Here is a 19,214-nt window from a genome sequence, read left to right on the forward strand (position 1 = left end):
AATCTAGTAAGTATCTACGTGTGACAGACTTTTTTTCTATTTTATTTCATTTTAAAAACATGCAAGTCACAACACTAAATTGGTTTTACAGTCTCCGGGTAGGTGCCCGCAATTTGAAAAATATCACTTTAGTACCACACTCTCTCACTTCTTAGCCTTTCCACATGTTCTTTTTGCCTGAACACTTCACTCATCCCATTTTCTGGCTACTTCCTATTCTACTTTGTGACCTTAGCTCTCAGACATCATCTCCCTGATTCTCTTAGATTAGTTTCCCCTCCTCTGTGGTCCCAAACACTCAGTGCTTTCTAAGATTTTTTAAGCTTTATTGTAGCTGTACATGTACTAATTGTCTTTCTAGGCTGTAAATTCCATGACTGTCAGGACCCACTCTTGTTCACTGCTGAATCTGAGAGCCTAGCTCAGTGCCCATTAATATATTAGGCACTCAACAAATGTTTGAGGAGTAAAACAAGTGTGCCCTTGAATCAACTATATATTTAACCATACAATGAAATAATCACCAACTTAAAAATTGTTAAGAGGTTTAGCTATTTCCAAGGAAAATGTATTCTCAGTTCCAGTTTTATAAATGGTGATTAAGTTCCTAAGCCAGCCTACAAAACACTATTACCCACAACATACTTAACTGATGAGAAGACAGGTCCTTATTTACCTCTCGGCAAGGACAACAGAACTTCCACTCCTCTAGGTAGGAGAAAACAGGATTAAGGGACACTTTGCTTTTTTTCTACCCCATCAGTTCCTCCTATAGCAAAGTGACATATCTAATGGCTGTGATAAGAATAAAGGTCAATATTCCAGACAGGCTCCACCCCTGAGCTCTCACTGGCTCTCCTGGACTTGTATGCCTTCAAGAAGAGAAACCCTTCCTTTCCATTCTAACTCCCTTGAGGTAATCTCTCTGAGACAGGATTTTCCCTCCCTACAGAGGAGACCTGCAGTTTTTTTAGGTGCTCTAGAGTCATCTGGGTAGATAAATTAAGGAACAGATTCAGCATGGGTCTAAGCTAAATTCTCCAATCCAGTTTTGCAAGAAATGAACATTAAACCCTATTATAATCTTCATCTGGCTTCTTGAATCTGATCTCAATTTGCAGAGTCTGGAGAAGAGAGGTAATCAGCCCACTGAAAAGCTCCATGAGGAACAACAGTAATCCCAGTCTGCTTTCTGGGTCCTAGGAGAAGAGAAGCACAGAGGAACAAGGTGGAACAAAAGGGAAGAGGAATGGAATGAAGGAGTAGAGGGTTTCTCCCACTTTTCCTATTTTGAATTTTTCTTGGGCAAAAATATCTAAACAAGTTGAATCTGTCTTCGTGTCCTACAGCCTTCCCTTCCAAACTGTTTCTCACGCTTGCTTTATCTTCCAGACCCATTATGCTGCCCAAAGAGCCCCATTTTCAATACTTACACTTTTAGAAATAGAGCAAGTTTCCCCCAAACCTCCAAAATGTTCCATGACCGCATACCACTTACCTCTCCTATCTCCCAAGTCAAAACTCCCATTTCCTCAGTGCAACTGGTCAGGAGGAAAGCAAACTGATTAAACCCATTAAGATAAAATAACTGGCTGACAGTATAGCCTTTGAACCCTACTAGAGATATATACATTTTTTATTTTACACACACACACACACAAACACACACATTTTTAAGTCATAGAAATCTAACCACAGTAATTTCAGAGAAAAGATGAGGGGTGCCTAAAAGTCTACCATAAAAGAGGCAGGTCCACTCTGACCGGCATTTCCCAGGGACCATGTCCCCAAAGTTGTTCACACATTGCCCCCAACTTTCGGTCCTTAAGTGACACTAAAAACTCCAGGGGGCAGAGAAAGCCAACTTGGGAAAGCATCTGTAGCTACAGGATATTTGCACATTCACTGGGTAAGTCAGTAACAATCAGCATTAGGCTGGATAGGTTATATTTTCAGTATGTTTGATAATCATTCTATTAGCTAAAACAAAAACAGTCAGGTTATACATTGGAATCATTACCTCATTCTACTAATGAAGTCAATGAGGCATAAAAGGGTTAAATAATGTTTCCATTGTTTAAAGTTCAGTGGCTTGAAGAGCGGGATTGGGCTGCTCTTCATACACTTTCAATCAGTTGTTTATCCACTAATTCCATACGGAATTCTTTAATTTTATTTTCCATAACATTTCTAAAATTTAGCAGTATACTTCTGAACAGTCATATTAGAGTAAAAAAAAAATGAGCCCAAATTCTTGGGAGGCAAGCATCATGTCTTTTTCAGTGATTTTGTATCAAACACCTGAGACTAATGCTGAATTTTTCTGCACTCAAATTAACCACGAAATACAGCATTCATTCAGGTGCAAGTGGCTCTTAACTTCAGCGCCATGAAAAATATTTGCTACCACAATATTGATACAGTTATAATAAAGACCATACCAACTTAGGATAACAAGATCTTCCACTTTGCCTGAAAAGCATATGAAGTTTTAATTGGGTAATTGGTATTTGCTATTTTTTATTGGTTTGCTTAGCTAGTCACCAAAATAAAGTATTTGTGTACTTAAAGTGATAATTGGGACTTTTCAAACCAAGCACAGAATGAAAATGCTAACTTCATATGGTCTCTCTTGACTCTGGTCATGAATCCACCTTTTATGGCTTTTCTCAAAATACCATAAAGGGTAAAGGGGCAGTAAGATGCCCAACAACTGACAGGGTATTCTGCAACATTTAAATGGCACTTACTCACTTTCCCCAAGTAGAAGCATTATGTTGCTTGGTATCAGATTGGTTGGCTTTTTTAGTCAGTGCTAGCCCCCCAAACGTAGAATTTGTTTTCTATAAATGAACGATATAACTCAACAGTAAAAAAACAAATAACCCAATTAAAACACAGGCAAAAGATCTGAGTAAACATTTCACCAAAGAAGATGTACAAATGGCCAATAAGTACATGAAAAAACGCTCAACATGATTAGTCATAAAAGAAATGCAAAGCAATACTACTTCACACCTACCACAATGTCTGTAATAAAAATTAGCCAACAGTCAATAACAAGTGTTGATGAGAACGTGGAAAAACTGGAAGCCTCATCCACTGATGAGAATGTAAAACAGTGCGGCTACCTTGGAAAAGTTTGACAGTCCCTGAAAAAGTTAAACATACAGACCCAAAAGAATTGAAATCATATGCCCACAGAAAAACTTGTTCACTAAATGTTCATAGCTGCATTATTCACAATGGCCAAAAAATGGAAACATTCTTAATATCCATCAACTGAAAACATATAAACAAAATGTGATATTGTGGTACAGCAATACAATGGAATACTATCTGGCCATAAAAAAGAATGCAGTACTACAGCGTGGGTGAACCTTGAAAACATCATGCTATGGAAAGGAAGCCAGACACAAAAAGCCACATATTGTATAATTCCACTTATATGAATTTTCCAGAATAAGCAAACCCACAGAGAGGGAAAGGAGACCGACGAGTGGTGGCCAGGGCGTGGGATAAGGCGGGGAATGAGAAGTAACTGCTGATGTGCACAGGTTTTCCTTTGGGGGCTTGGAAAATGTTCTGGATAGTTGTGACAGTTGCAAAACTTGGTGAAAATACTAAAGGCTACGCCTTAAAAGGATGAATCTCACAGTATGTTAAGTGTGTGTGTGTGTGTGTGTGTGTGTGTATAAAATATTGCTCACTTACAGAAAGATTACATATAGAGGTAACATACCTGTAAGTGTAACGTTATATACATAACCTTCTATAAATCAACGTTTGGGGTCTTCTGCTGAGCTATACTTCACATATACAAAAGAATGAAAGAATATGGTGACACGGAGCAAAAGTCGAGCCCTGAAGCCGTGGATCTGGGGTGTGCCCCAGCCTGCCTCGCAGCGTCTCCATCCGTGCTCACCTTCCACCCATCGCTCAGCCACCACCCGCCGTCTGGCCCAGTGTCAGGGCCCGGGACAGCACACCCGCGGCTGCCCGGCTCCGGTGCGGGCGCCCAGGGCCAGCCTGCCCTCCCGCCCGAGGTGGGGCCGGCGCGGCGGGCCGGGCTCCGGCGCTGCCCGCGGGCCGGGCGCAGACAGGGCGGCTCGGGCGGGCCCCGTCGCTCGGCCGCTGCCCTGGCCCCGGCCTCTCCCGCGCCCCGGCAGCCGGGTTCCGAGCCCGGTCCCGCCGCACCTCCCTCTAGTACCTGGGATGCGCCCGAACACGGCGCCGCAGCCAAAGCGGAGACTTCCCCTCCATTATCACCTGCCCCGGAGCGCGGTGTGAGGAGAGCGGACCCCGCCTCCTCAGACGCGACCGAGGACCGGGGGCGGGGGACAGAGGGAGCATTCACCTAGTCCCCCCGCGGAGGCGGCGGCGGCGGCGGCGGCGGCGGCGGCGGCGGCTGCCGGGAGCCCGCGGCTCGTTCCCCTCAGGCGCCTCCTCGCGCCGTCGCGGCCCCGCGTTGACAGCCCGGAGCCAGCTCCCGCCGCCCGCTCGCTCTCCAACGCCCGCCCCGCCCAGCCCGGTGCTGCCACCCTGCGCAGGCGCAGCCGCGCCGCCGCCCGAGGGAAATCAGCGCCTGGTGATGTGGCCGCGGGGGCGGCGACCTGGAGCGCCAGCGCCGCCCCCTCCCGGACCCTTGGCCGCACCCTGACCCAAGCCGGCTGGGAACCCGATGGAGCAGGGCAAGAGGGAAATTTTCAAGGGAGCCTACTTAACAGAGAAGGGCTGTGGCCTTCCTTGTTCCGCAGCCCACTCCGTCCCCACCGACCTACGCACATCCACATCGCCCGTTGCTCCTAGGTCCGAACCCCGAAATCTATGACTCATGATTTCTGTTCTCAAACCAGGGGCCTCCTGTTGGCTGGCTTCGTGTTTCCTTCTCGCTGACTTAGGTTAAAACTATATGCCTTTCCTCAGAGCAGCTCAGAATGGGCCATGCTTGATCCGAGGTAGGAGAGAAGGGGATGGACCCCGAAGGGGATGAGATTTTAGAGCAGCTTCCAGCACGCTTGAAGTGGGCAAGAGAGGTATGGGCAGAGTGCATGGGCATGTGGAGGTGGCTGGAATGCCAGACTTTTCAAGTTTGCCCATGCTTGTTTTTAAATCTGTGTAAAAGTGAGCCAAAGTTTGCAACGTGAAGCTGAGAACTCATGTATTTTATTCAACAACTATCTGGTGAGCATCTTTTGCATGTGATTTAGTTGATGGGCTACGCCTGGGAAGTATACCAGTGACTGAAACAGGTTTCTGTCCTCAGGCTCTTCTAAGAGAGAGACTGTCCTTTTAAAAAGTGCAGAGCTAGTGTCCTCAAATCAAAGCTTCCACCAACTCTAAGTCACTCCAATGATTTAGTAGTAGATTTTCAGGTGCTAAAGTATACCAGAGCATACATTTACCCAGTTTTTTTTTTTTTTCCGCTTTGCCATTAAACTGAGTTTTGACCTTCACCTTCAAGAAGGAAAGGTGCTTCTGTATCACTCTTGACCATCTGAAGTAACGCTTTTTATAATGGCCCATGCAAGTGTTCTTCACCTTTAAACATCCTTAGGAATGAAAGTATAATTGCAAGGAATATGGAAAAGCAGTGTTTTAATTGCAATTCCAAATGGTTTTTGTTCTTGTTTTTAATAGCTTTTTAAACTTTCAGGGAGTTTTTTTCTTGGGAAGGGATTTATTTATTCTTTATTTTTAATGGAGGTACTGGGTATTGAACTTCATAGGGGAGCTATATCCTCCCCACAACATTGTTTCTAATGTTCTGAATTATATATCACTCAAAGGTAATTAGCTGCTCTTGAAAGTCTGGCAGAAGTAAAAGTTCCAAAAAAGTGTTCCTTCTCTGTTTCAAGTAGTCTTTCAAGATTTCCGCACAAAGCATGCATAGGAGAAGCCACCCTCTACCGATTTTGAAAATTGTACTAACGTTTTTTCTGACAGAGCTGACGGTTTTGACTGCCCTAAATTTCACTAGTTGACATGTGGCAGGCAACCTTCTACTTATGCGGTGCCCTTCATTCTGCATACCACAACATAGTAGGTATTTTGTTTTAGATATTTTAAGCTTCAAGTTGGAACCCAAATTTAAATTAAATTTCAACCCTGAAAATAGCTCAAGGTGGAAGCTGGCAAAGAGATACCCCCTTATGAAAAAAGGTCCCCATGTGTGCCAGCAACACCATCACATTCCTACTTCATCTTCTGCCTGACAACTGGCCGCTTCAAAGGTGAAGCAAGTGACTTAGAATTGAGGATATGTAGTAATTACTGTTGTGATGATTGCTAGAGAAAATCCTGGGAGTTATGAAAGTGTGTAACAAAGGGATCTGTTCTAGGTGGTAAGAGAGATCTCTCTGAGGAAGTAATATTTAATCTGAGCCATGGAGAACAAGGAGTAGGCCAGGCAGCAAACGAAAGGGGTGGGGCAAGGAGTGTGCCCTTGAAGCTGCAGAAACTACAGGTTGGAAGGCCCTTTGGTAGGAAGGGGTTCATCTGTTGAGGCCCTGGCTAAGGGCCACTGTGGCTAGCGAGATGGCTCATTCTGCAGGAGACAAAGGGGAGGAGCCTTGAAGGCCACGATTAGGATTTATTCCTAAAGACAAAAGGAAGCTACTAAAGAGTTAGAGATGGTCCATCCAGACATGATCAGCTGTGTGTTTGTAAAAGACATTTCTGGCTGCAGTGTGGAGCAGGAGTAAAAAGGGAGCAACAGAGGAGGTGTGAAGACCAGTTTGCAGGCAATGGGAATTAGGAGGTGGTGAATCAAAGAAACAGATGAGGGTTAGAACTGTAAGGACGTGATCTTTGGCTGCATGTGGAAGGTGCAGGAGAGAAGAGTCTCCAAAAATGACTCCCAGGCTTCTAGCTTGAGCTTCTCCACCCCCTGAGATGGGGAACCTGGAGGAGGAAGTCTGGAGGGGACCATTTTGAGTTGGTTTAGATACAAGTCTGCTGTCTCTCTGAGACATCTCAGTGAAGATGCTGAGAACTCCAAGTAGAGATCTGGATGAAGATGAAATCAAAGCTAAATTCTAAGAGAGTAGGGAATATGACCCATGTGTAAGAATTTAACCTCTAATCTTTAGAGAAAATGAGCAGAAGCAATGGGAACCTAAACTTACTACTTGTGAGACCCTTCACAGAGGTTAAGTTATTTACTCCTCACACCATGTGAGGATGGTAATATAATCCCATTTTTCATATAAGGAAACTAGGGTTAAATCCTTGTTCAAAATTACTTAAATTCCAATTAAATAAGAAAAATTGAATAAGAATTTCTGATGATCACTGAGGTTAAAGAATCACCCTGTGGACTTCTTAAAAGTGGTCCCAAAGCCATATAAAACACTTGTAAAGAGAAAGGATCAGAGAAAGCCATGATTTGAAGGGCATGCAGCCCATGCAGCACGTTTGCAAACACATGTCCCAGTTTCTGCCCCCCCCCCCATCCTCCATTCTCAGCACCTTTCCTGGGAATCTCTAGAGCATTCATTTATTCATTCTCTCAGCAGGTGGTTACAGTGGATCTACTGAGTGTCAGAAAATCATTCATTCATTTAAAAATATTTATTGAGCACTTAAACCTAATGCCATGGTCTTCCCGTCCTATGCTCTAGGAATAAGCAGTGCACAAAAAGAATAAATGCCTGCCTTACAGAGTTCACATTCAAGTGGGGAAAGACAACAAAGACATATTTATGTACCGACAGACAAATGTATATCCCATTCAGTGATAACTACTAGGAAGACAAAACAAGGTAAGGAGTTGGAGAGTTTGAGGGCAGGGTTGTGGGGGTTGTAGAGAGAAGTGGAGACTGTTTCATACGGGTGATCCAGGGAGGTCTTGCTAGTCTGAACAGGAAAGAGTGAGGGCACAGCTATGCTCTCTGAAGGAAGTACAGCAAGCACAAAGGTCCTGAGACAGAAGTGTATGTGTCGTGTTCGGGAGATAGCAAGGAGTCCTGTGTGGCTGGAGTGTGCAGTGATCAAGGGGATGGTGGTAGCAGATGCAGTCGGTGAAGTGGCCTGAGGCAGGTCACCAGGCTCGTAAACCAGCATAAGGTGTTTGACTTTCATTCTGGGTGAGACAGGAGCCAGTGAAAGGACCTGAGCGGAGACATGGCTTACGTTTCACTGGGATCACCATGGAGGACTGACTGAGGGAGGAAGGGTGGAAGCAGGAGGACCGGTCAGGAGGTTTTTCCAATAATCCAGATGAGAGAACTGGTGGTCTCGCCACCAGGAGGGCAGGCACAGAAAAAGGGGTGAGGAGGGGCTGGACCCTGGATCCATTTGTTTGAGAGTGGAGCTGACAGGATTTGCTAATGGATTAAATGAGTGTGAGAGAGGTTCAGAGAGAGAGGAGTTCAGGATTCCTCCAAAGTTTTGGCCTCAAGCCATGGGAAGAAGGGAGTTAGCATTTGCTGAGAGGGGAAAGGCTGTGAGAAGAAAGTCGGGGGACAGTTATGAGGTCATCGAGTGAGGGCTCGGGTCTGGATGAACTCATTCAGTCTTCACGACAACCCTCTAAAGCGAGTACTGTTGTTATTCCTATTTTATAGATGAGGAGTGGAGGCATCATTCTCCAGGGTGCCTCAGAGTCCACAGCTGTAAAAAGGAGATAATATTACTCCTGAGCTTACTACTGCACTGTCCATCAGGGGAGAGAGACCACTAGGTAACAGTTACAGCAGAATCTAGCTCTGTGCGAGGGGAAGCCTGAGGGGCTTCAGCTGTACAAAGTAAGAGCATCTTCCAAAGTTTGAGGGTAGGAAGACAGGCAGGGGTCAGGAAAGATTTAAAGAGAAGGTGACAGTGGGCTGAAATCTAAGGGATTAATAGCCAAACTACAAGACGTTGTAGGAGGTACTATAGGAAAGGAAGGAGAGAGTATTCCAGGGCGTGGGAGCCACTTGTGCAAAACAAAAGAGAGGGTGGGCAGTGGGGATTTTAAGGAATGAAAAGAATTTCTGTATGATGTTTGTATCTCTTTTAGAGCACCTTGTTGATTGGTCCCTGTTGAAAGTTTTCCTCCACAAACTCACGGGAATGAACCAAGGGTACGCTGTTCCTGGTGTCTTTGGAATCTCTCTGTGAGAAAGCAGAGGCCCTAGAATACTCAGGAGGGCCCTGTTGTTCCTCAGCCATGCCCACCAATCCTGCCTCCCAGCTTCGGGACTTGCTGTTCTTATTAAGTAGGACACTCCATTTTCCCATAAACCTTCCTGGGTCTGCACCCACCAGGTGGACTCAGGGTCTTTCCTCTTTTCTTCTAAGACAGCCAGTGAAGTGCATGATCATATCACTTAAAAGTACCACGTTATAGATACACATTACTGTAAATAAAGTAGATAAACAACAAGGACCTACTGTATAGCACAGGGAACTATATTTGATTTCTTGTAATAACATATAATGGAAAAGAATCTGAAAAAAATACACATATAGTATAACTGAATTGCTTTGCTGTACACCTGAAACTAACATTGTATATCAACTTCACTTCAATAAGAAAAAAAAATACTATGTTGTAAAGGTTTACTTATCTGTCCATCTTTCTACTAGGTTGTCAGCAGGGCCTTTATGTCTCAGACTAGCACACTGTAGTTAGCCCTAAATGGATACTCAATAATTTTCACCCTGAAATAATTGACCTCCCTTTAGTTTTAGTGGTGCTGCTACTGACATTTTGATTTCCTGTTCCCATTCCACTCCCAGCAGATTTATTAATATATTTTAAGATATAATTATATATTGCATTGTTCTGGCTTCTTGAACCTGACTTTGGAATTTGTTGGGAGACAGTCTTTCTGCAACACTGGTACGCTGATGGCTGAGGTATTTTTCAGGAACATCTGGGTGTTGACTACTCTTCTGGAGATCAGGATGTGGCCTTGCTGATACTGTTTGGCTTAAGGACCAGGCAAACCCAATATCTGTAACCATTCCTTTAAATGGATGCTCATATATCCCCGCAAAAAAGACTATTTAAAACTGTTGACAGCAGTTTTGTCATAGTTGTCCAAAACTGTAAATAATTAAAAGTTCATCAATAGGAGAATGGAAAAACTAATTTTGGTATGTTCACAGAATAGAATCCTACTCCACAATGAAATGAAACAAACTATGGATACACTTAACAAAAAGGATGAATCTCACTGACACTATACTGAGACAGAGAGAGCCCAGACAGAAAAAATATACATACTATGCATATTCGTTTTCCATTGCTGCTGTAACAAATTACCACAAGCATAATGCCTTGAAACATTTGTTGTCTTGCAGTTCTGTATGTTAGACGTCTAATATGAGTCTCACTGAACTAAAAAATTAAGGTGTCAGCAGGACTGCATTTCTTCTGGGGGCTCTAGGGGACTATTCTGGAGGCTAACCACATTCCTTGGCTTGTGGCTCCCTTCTTCTGTCCTCAAAGACAGCAGTGTACACAGAATGTTTGACTCTCCTTCCAGCCTCATATCCCCTTTTTCTTGAGGGGGAGAGGAGGTAATTAGGTTTACTTACTTATTTATTTCTAATGGAGGTACTGGGGATTGAACTCAGGACCTTGTGTATGTTAAGCATGCACTCTACCAGTGAGCTATAACTTCCCCCAATACTCATATCTCTTTGATTCTCTTCTTGTGCCTCTTTTTTCAACTTTTAATGACCCTTGTGAGCACATTGGGCCTATGCGGATAATCCGGGATAATGTCTCTATTTTAAAGTCAGCTGATTAGCAACCTTAATTTTCTTTTACCACATAATGTAAATATTCTGAATAGATATATATAGAGAATAATGAAAGTCAGATTTCCAGTGGTGCTCTGCTAAACTGGCTCTTTTGCAGGGTATTAAAAAAAAACTGATCTGCAGCATTTGCCAATTGAGATGGTGTAAATGCTCCCATGGCTGATTGCAAGCAACAGACCAGCTCACAAAATTACAAATAGTAATCAGTCTTCCTGAGCCGATTCATGCTGGTTCCAGCACACTGCTGCAAGCTTCTCATTCTTGAAGTTTTAAAATATAGAAATAAATATAGATAAATTGTGCATCTAAGTATATATGTATGTGTTTCCTTGCCCCCTACGATGGGAGGGCCTAAAGACTAAGACGCATGAGTAGCAATTCACATGCTTGGCTAACTAACACATCCAGATCTTGCTTTCTAAATACCATACTCAACATTAAAAAGGAACCAGTGCTCCTTGGAGAAAAGGTTAATTCCAGGGCTGGGGCAGGAAGAGTACAAAATAAGCCTGAAATAACTTCTACCAGAAATTAAGGAAGTGCTCAAAGAATGATGGGGATATGTAAAAAGAAGAGATTTACAAATTAAAAGGGCCCCCACCTGGGACAGTTTTAGTATCAAAATAAATTATAATAGTAATGGGTTAAAACCCTTTAAGTAGAATAAAAGTCCATGAGCCAAAACGGGTATAAATAATGAATAAATAAGTAAATAGGAGAAGAGAAACTCACAGTGGAATACCAACTAATACATAGAGTATGAATGAAAGAGTTAGAAAATCATCAATAGACGTAAAAATTAAGGAGTGAAAGTTTAAATTAAACATATCTCCCCACAGATACTTGTGAATTGAAAAGAAATAACTAGTAATTTTTCAGTGCAGAATCTCACAGACACCATCTTAACCAAGTGATTAAAGCTGACATCACCCATAATACGACAAATCTATATCAAGTGAATTCCTGAGTCAACGGACTGAGAAGGACTTGATATCACCTCTGTGGTATATTTGCCAGAAATATATAATCTGAGTCTAATCACAGAGAAACAGGAGAGAGACCCAAATTGAGGGACATTCAACTAAATCTCTGGTCTGTTCTCCTCAAAAACATCAAAGTCATAAAAGCAAAAAGGTGACCAAGGGAACTGTCACAGACCGGTAGACAGGACTGAGTATAGCACATGATCTTGTGTTGTGGATCCTGGACCAGAAAAAAAAAAGTTATAAAGGACAGTATTGAGACAATTAAAATTTGAATACCAACAGTGGATTACATAATGGTACTATATTCATGTTAAAGTGTCTGATTTTGTTCATCATACTCTGGTTATGTAGGAAGGATCCTTATACTTAGGATTTATACATTGAAATATTTATGGGTAAACAGACAGGAAGTCTATAATTTGCTCTTGAATTACTCAAAAGAAAAAAAAGACGTATGTGTGGTATGGGGAGAGAGAGAGAAAATATGACAGCACAAAACAAATGGGGCAAAATATATCCATTTTTGAATCTGGGTAAAAGGTATACAGGAGTTGTACTATTGTCGCAACCTGTCTATACATCTGAAATTATATCCCCAAAAAGTGACAAAAGATTGAGATGGGGGAACAGGACATAAGAAGTTACTTTGGCAACATCCCACCAGTGTGGAGGGAAAAAACAAACAAAAATGTGCTGCTTCTGCTTTTGCTGTCTGTAGCCACCTCTCTTCCGATACCTTCTGTATTCTCGCTAAAAAAAAAAAAACAGGAACTTAGAGCCAGTGTGTAGGTGGTCTGTTTGGGTAACTTCAAAGGAAGACAGCTTTTGTGAAAATGAAAATACTCATTTTAAATTAATAAAGACCTCTCCGTCTTGGATAGCAGTTTGGGGCTCTGTCATAGTTTGTAATCAGAATGTGTAAACTTGCAAAACGTTCTTAACATGAGATAGATGAAACAGGTAGCATAGGATGAGGAAAAAGGAACAGTACAAAGTGTACACAACTTGCCATGTTAAAAAAAAAGTGTTTCCTTCCAGTCCCCTCCCATGATTTAACTCACGGGTGTTACTTCTGATTACACTGATATTTAGCAGAATTTAATATAGGTCTTCTTTGTGCCATACTATGGATGGAACTTTGAGAAAGAAATGATGCCTTGTACTATACACAAAATTCAACCCTGAAAAAAATTTTAAAATTCCAGCAGGTGAAGCAGAGAATCAAGTTTTAAGCCAGTTTATTGAAGGTGGCTACTCTTCAGAATACTGTTAGAAATAAAATCCTGCTACCTGCACGTCCCCACTCACCACCCCCAAGAGAAATTTTTACCTTGCTAGAAAATAAAGCATTTCTTTGAAACAAATGTTTGATTTTATCCATAGCATTAAATAGATGAATTAAGAGGCCAACCAAAACAAATTATTTGCAATATAATTACACCATAATTTCCAGCATTAACGTATAATGTCTCTAGAGATAAAATAGTTTTGATTTGCAAAATTGAGTAATTAAATTAAGCAGATAATTGTTCCTAAGGGCCTGGGAGCCAGGTAATAGCAACTTGAAGAGTTACCAACATAATCTGGTTAGTCTGCTGAAGATTTAAAAAATTGAGTAAAATTTACCTGTTAGGAAAAAAACCTCTAAATAATAAATTCTAAGTATTATTGACCATAGTAGACGTGTGGGCGCCTCCCTAATTTCTTTTGCACCCTTTCCCTATCACAGCGACTCTGCCAGCTGCAGGGGTAGACCCTGATTGGCTTAAACCAATTAGGATAATTCATTCCTCGCTTTTCACCAAGCTCAATGGTAGACCCATGACCCAAGCTGGTTAGTTCTACATTTTAACTCTTGAATGGCAATTTGATTCCAATTTCTTGGAAAGGTTTTATTGTAACACCCAATCAGCAACCAGGGGCTGCTGTTCTCTCCTGATTAGAGCTTGTCGATTATAACACCTATAACCTGTATGCAAGTCAACCAAGTTTCTTATACTGACATGCCTTTTAATACCTTAATATTTAAAGCTCATCTTCCTTTTGTATGATTTTCCTGTTGAATAAAACAGGTATTTATCCGTAGGATTTCCCACATTGTAGATTTGGCTGATTGCTTCCTTCAGGAGTTTCACGTAACCCTCTTTTCCTTATATTTCCAGAAAATGGTAGGTAGAACTAGGGGCTTGATTTAGAAAAGTTTTCACCTTTTTACAAAATGTACTAGCTGGTGGGAATCTCTGGAGTTTGTTCCAGATTCCTTGTGACAAGATCCCAGTAGTCTTTGAGAGCTTCCCGGCTTTCTGGCTCCATGGATGTTCCAGGCTTGAATTTCCTGACTCAGCTTGTGATCCGTCATTCGTCTAAGAAGCTCAGTTCCATTTTGTGGAGAAAGGTATTTAGCAGGCACGATCAGAACTCAGGGATGCTTGTTCTGGTGGGTTGTTATTGTTTCTAGACCTTCCAGTGGACTAAGCTAGGGAATAAGTAGTTTTTCAGAAAGAGAAAAGGAAATCATGAATTCATACAAATATTACCAATTCAAATTTAAGATTACAGGACAGTTTTACTTTTATTTTTTTCTCTTGAACAAAAAATTTGAGCTGCAAGTGGTGTTAATGTAATTACTTATTTGCTTTAACTAAGAATATGTGTATAGCAGTTTCAAAATAACCATACCAATCATAGTACTAAAAATTAAGGTGATTGAATACATTTTAAGAGTTCTCTGAGGGTGTGTGGTTATTGTCATTATCCTTAAGACATACCTTACAAAAAATGTACTGTCCTAATAGAGAGTTCTAAAGTCATCTAAAATAATTCTTTTCTGTGTTGTTATGCCACAAACTTGATATATAGTTAAATTTAGTTATTTCAGTCTGTTTTCAGTTTGGTGGGGGTGATTTTCTTTCTTTTTGTATTTAATATTTTTTTAGTATAAGGTATTTATATGATTCCAAAGTCAAAACTATAAAACAAAGCGCATTCAGAAAAGTCCAATACCCTTCCCTGTACCTTTTTTTTCCCCTCTAGGTAACTATTTTATTCATTTTTGGCTTATCCCCCACGGATTCTTTTTGAAAATACAAGTATATGTGCATGTGTACGTGTGTGTGTGTGTATCAACATATATAGATATTTTCCTCATTTTATTGCACAGAAGACTATATACTATAAACACTCTTCTGCAATTTGCTTTATTCACTTATCAGTGTATCCAGAAAATCACTCCATAGCAGGATACACACATTTTCCTTGTTTCTTCTTATATTGGGTAGTATCCCTTTTTCCTTTTGCTCAACTAGATCCCCGTTGATAGACATCTAGGTTATCTTAGCTTTTACTATTACAAATATGCCACAGGGCAAGTGTTATCTTGCATTTTTCCCCAGAGTATCGATAGGAATTTCTGGAGAGGAATAGGGTAAAGGTGAATGCTTACGTGTAATTTTATGAGATAATGTCAGTTCCTTTCCATAGCAACTCTACCATTTTGCATTCCCAACATTACTGTATGGCAGCACCTGGTTCCTTATAATTTTGCCAATAGGTGTGTTGTAACTTTCTATTGTTGCCATTCTGATAGGTAAGAAGTGGTTCCTCAGTGTCATTTTCTTGTGTGTGTGTGTGTGTGTGTGTGTGTGTGTATTTTAAATGAGTGAGTTTGAGCATCTTTTAAAACATGTTTGAGCACCATTTGTATTTCTATTTCCATGAATTGTCAGTTCATTACTTTAACTCCTTTTTCCATGGAGTTATTGGCCTTTTTATTCTCAGTTTTTAGAAGCTTTTAATGTTATGGGTATTGACTCTTTCCAGTGAGAGAAGTTGGAAATCTTGTTTTCAAGTTTATCTGCCTTTGCACATTGCTTATGCTGATTTTTCTTCTGTAAAAGTTACTTTGAATTTTTATATAGTCAAGTCATGGATCTTTTCTCTTACTGATTCTAGGTTTTGAATGATAGTTAAGAAAGTTTTCCCCATCTATTCCAGTTTTAAATTCTCTCTCTCTTAGTACTTTAAAGGTTTCATTAAAAAAATTTGAATCTCTAATACATTTGGAATTTATCTGGATGCACAGTGTGTGGAATGGATCCAGATTTCCCTTTTTTCCCCAAGTGGCTATTCTTTTGTTCCCAAACTACTTATTAAAAAATCCATCTTTTTCTTACTGATTTGAGATGCTCCCTTTATCCACACCAAATTTCCCAATGCTCTGGGATCTATTTCTGAATTGTCTTTTTTTGTCCTGTGTTTTGATTATGCACCAATACTGTTTTTAATTATTATGCAGACTTTATAGTATGTTTTAATATCTACCAAGGGTAGTTCCTCCCTCCCACTGTCACTCTTCTTTTTCAGAGTCTCTTTGCTGCTACTGTTTGTTTGTCTTTTTGTATGAACTTTATAATCACTCAAAGGGAAAAACATACCTGATGGCATTTTTATTAGGATTCTGAAAATTTCATAATGTACTTTGGGAGATTGACATATTTTTGATGCTGAGTCTTTTTATCCAAGACCATGGATATATGTGTTATAGCTTTCCATTTATTCAGATCTATTTTTTATCTTTCAAAAATGTTTTATGGTTTTCTTTATATATTTTTTGCAGATTTCTTGTTAAGTTCATGCCTAGATATTTTACTTTATTTTATTCCTCTTAAAAATGGGTTTTATCTTCTACTTTATTTTCAAATTGGGTGGCATTTATTTTATTTCCTGTTACTTTACCAAATTCTCCTGTTTGTAGCCATTTTTCTGATGCTTCTTCTCACCCCCAACTGTAGATATAATATCTGCATATAGAAATAGTTTTTTAAAAAAAGGAAATAGTTTTACCTCATGCTTTCCAATTCTTACGATTCTGTTTCCTCTTATGTAATTATTTTAGCTAACACTGCCAGCTCAATGTTAAGGTAATAGTGAGGACTGTGAACATCCTTGTATTTCCTCTGGAGACTTTAGCAGGAAAGCCTGTATTTCCCCATTAAGTTTGAGGGCAGAGGTATAGACATTTTCTTATGCATAATAGGTATCAGTTTTCATCTTATTGAACGTTGAATTTTGTCAATTATGTTTTGGACGTCTCTGGAGATGATTATATGATTTTTCTTGTTAATTCTGTGAAACCGATGAATTCTAATAATGACTGTACTAGTATATTAATGAATATACTAATTCCTCCTGGAATAAGCACCTCTTGTACAGCATCTATTTTTTAATGTGATCTTGGATTCTGTTTGCAAATACTTAATTTGTTGCATTAATATTCATAATTAAGACTGGAATTGTAGCAAAAGTTGTCAGAGCCTCACCCAAGCCCCATTGGCACTTACCATTTGTGTACACATCTGCCCAATTTTTAATAGCCAGCGCTGTAATTCTTTGCCTGAAGATTTTCTCTGGCCACTGGAGCCCACTGAACTAGAGAGAAAGGAGCAAGCCAGAAATGCAGGGAAATTCCCACCCCCTAGGGGCACCCCTCAATGATGACTGACATAAGCTGGTGGATAAACACCTAGTATCACCCAGAATAACTGGAGAATTTCCCAGAAGGATTAAGTTCCAATTGCCCTTAGTGACAATTTGCTTGGTAGTAACACATTATTGAGTCCCTTCTTTGCATGTTTCTCTTCCCCGTTCTGGCTCCCAAACTGCTTGCACTTAAACCTTATCTCTAGGTTGGCTTCTAGGGAAACCTAATTAAGCCAAGTCTATCATTTTCTTTTTTTGTACAATCTTTGTGAAATTTGGATATCAATGCTATAATCAATTCTTAGAATCTGGGACATTTACTTTCATTTCTAATACTCGGAAATAGTTTAAGTAGTGATAGATTTGTCTCATTTTCAAAGGTTTGATAGAAATCCCCTATAAAACCAACTGGGCATGGTGTTTTTATGTGGGAGCTCTGACAAACTTCTCTATAACTTCTATAGAAATAGCTCTATTTAGAACTGCTACTGACACTGGGGAAATTTTGTATATTTCTGGAATCTTATCCATTTCAAATGATTTCATATAGATTTTCAAATTTATTTGCATAGAGTTGTGCAAGGTAGTATTTATAAGTTTTTTGTATATTTCCACTGATTTTATGGTTATTATTCCATTACCTTTTATTTCATATATTTATACCTCCTCGTCTTCCCTATTTTGGTCTAGGTTAGCTAGTGGTTTGTTTATTTTCTTGACTTTTTAAATACTTAACTTTGGGGGGCACAATTTCATTTCACGATTTCCTCTTGATGCAAGGATTGTTTGTATAGTTTTAGGTGGAAGAGACTTTTGTATGTCATTAATTGCTAGTTATATAGAATTGTGACCACAGAAGGCCACATATCATTTGCATTCTTATGAGGTATTGAAATTTTCTTTGTGGACTATATGTCAATTTTGTGAATTTTCCACATGACTTAGAAGAAAGTTTAATCTCTATCATCAGGATTCAGTGTTTAATACACATTTATTAGATCTACTTTGTTGATAATTTTGTTTAGTTCTTCTAGATCCATATTACTTTTTTGTCCAATTAGGTCCATTCTGTTCTGAAAGGGTAGACTTTCTGTTTATTTATCTTTGCATGCCTTTTTAGTTTCTGCTTTATAATACTTACTGCTGTCTTAGGCACGTGGATTCTAATGATAGTTTTCCTTTGTAAATTGTAGTGTTTAGCATTATAAAGTGTCTTTCTGTTTCCTTTTTGGGGGATGGGTCTGAATTCTTCCTTGTCTAATAATAAAGCCGTGACCCTTTTTTTTTAAGTTGAGATCCAATTGACATACAACACTGTATTAGTTTTAAGTGTAGAACATAATGATTTGATATATGTATGTATTGCAATATGATTACCAGAATAAGTTAACATCCGCCACCTCACGTGCTTATAATTTTTCCTTGTGATGAGGAACTTTAAGATCTATTCTCTAAGCATCTTTCAAATACACAATACAGTATTGTTAACTGTAGTCACCATGCTGTACATTACATCTCCATTATTTCTCTTATAACTAGAAGCTCACCCATTTCTCCCACCACCACTCCCCTCCACTGGCAACCACAAGTTTCTTCTCTGTATTTATGTGTTGTGCTGTTTTTTTTTCTTTCTAAGATTCCACATATAAGTGAGAACACACACAGTATTTGTCTTTCTCTATCTAACTTATTTTGTTTAGCATAATATCCTCAAGGTCCATCCATGTTGTTACAAATGGCAGGATTTCCTTCTTTTTATGGCTGAATAATATATATATTAATATTTATATTAATTATATAGATATAATAATACATATATCTCACATTTTCTTTATCCATTCACCTGTTGATAGACACTTAAGTTGTTTCCATGTCTTGGCTGTTGTAAATAATGCTGCAAAATACGGGGGTACAGATATCTTTTTGAGTTAGTGATTTCACTTCCTTCAGATAAACACCCAGAAGTGGAATTGGTGGATTACATGGTAGCTTTAT

The 19,214-nt window shown here is 39.9% G+C and overlaps 2 protein-coding genes across 5 annotated transcripts in view; both read right to left on the minus strand.

The window, feature by feature from the left end:
• The window catches only part of SLC41A2 (solute carrier family 41 member 2), a 113,162-nt gene extending 108,765 nt beyond the window's left edge, over positions 1-4,397 (minus strand). For 3 of the 4 annotated variants that reach the window (XM_064491675.1, XM_064491674.1, XM_031462878.2), the window contains exon 1: positions 4,211-4,350. The gene's annotated coding sequence lies outside the window, so the exon portion shown is untranslated. The other variant, XM_031462879.2, reaches the window with a different exon arrangement.
• An 8,459-nt stretch (positions 4,398-12,856) lies between these two features.
• ALDH1L2 (aldehyde dehydrogenase 1 family member L2) overlaps positions 12,857-19,214 on the minus strand; it is a 70,023-nt gene continuing 63,665 nt past the window's right edge. The window contains exon 24 of the transcript XR_010383196.1: positions 12,857-14,217. The gene's annotated coding sequence lies outside the window, so the exon portion shown is untranslated. The remainder of the gene's footprint in view (positions 14,218-19,214) is intronic.

This window comes from Camelus dromedarius, chromosome 11 (assembly GCF_036321535.1).
Source record: "Camelus dromedarius isolate mCamDro1 chromosome 11, mCamDro1.pat, whole genome shotgun sequence".
NCBI lineage: Eukaryota > Metazoa > Chordata > Mammalia > Artiodactyla > Camelidae > Camelus > Camelus dromedarius.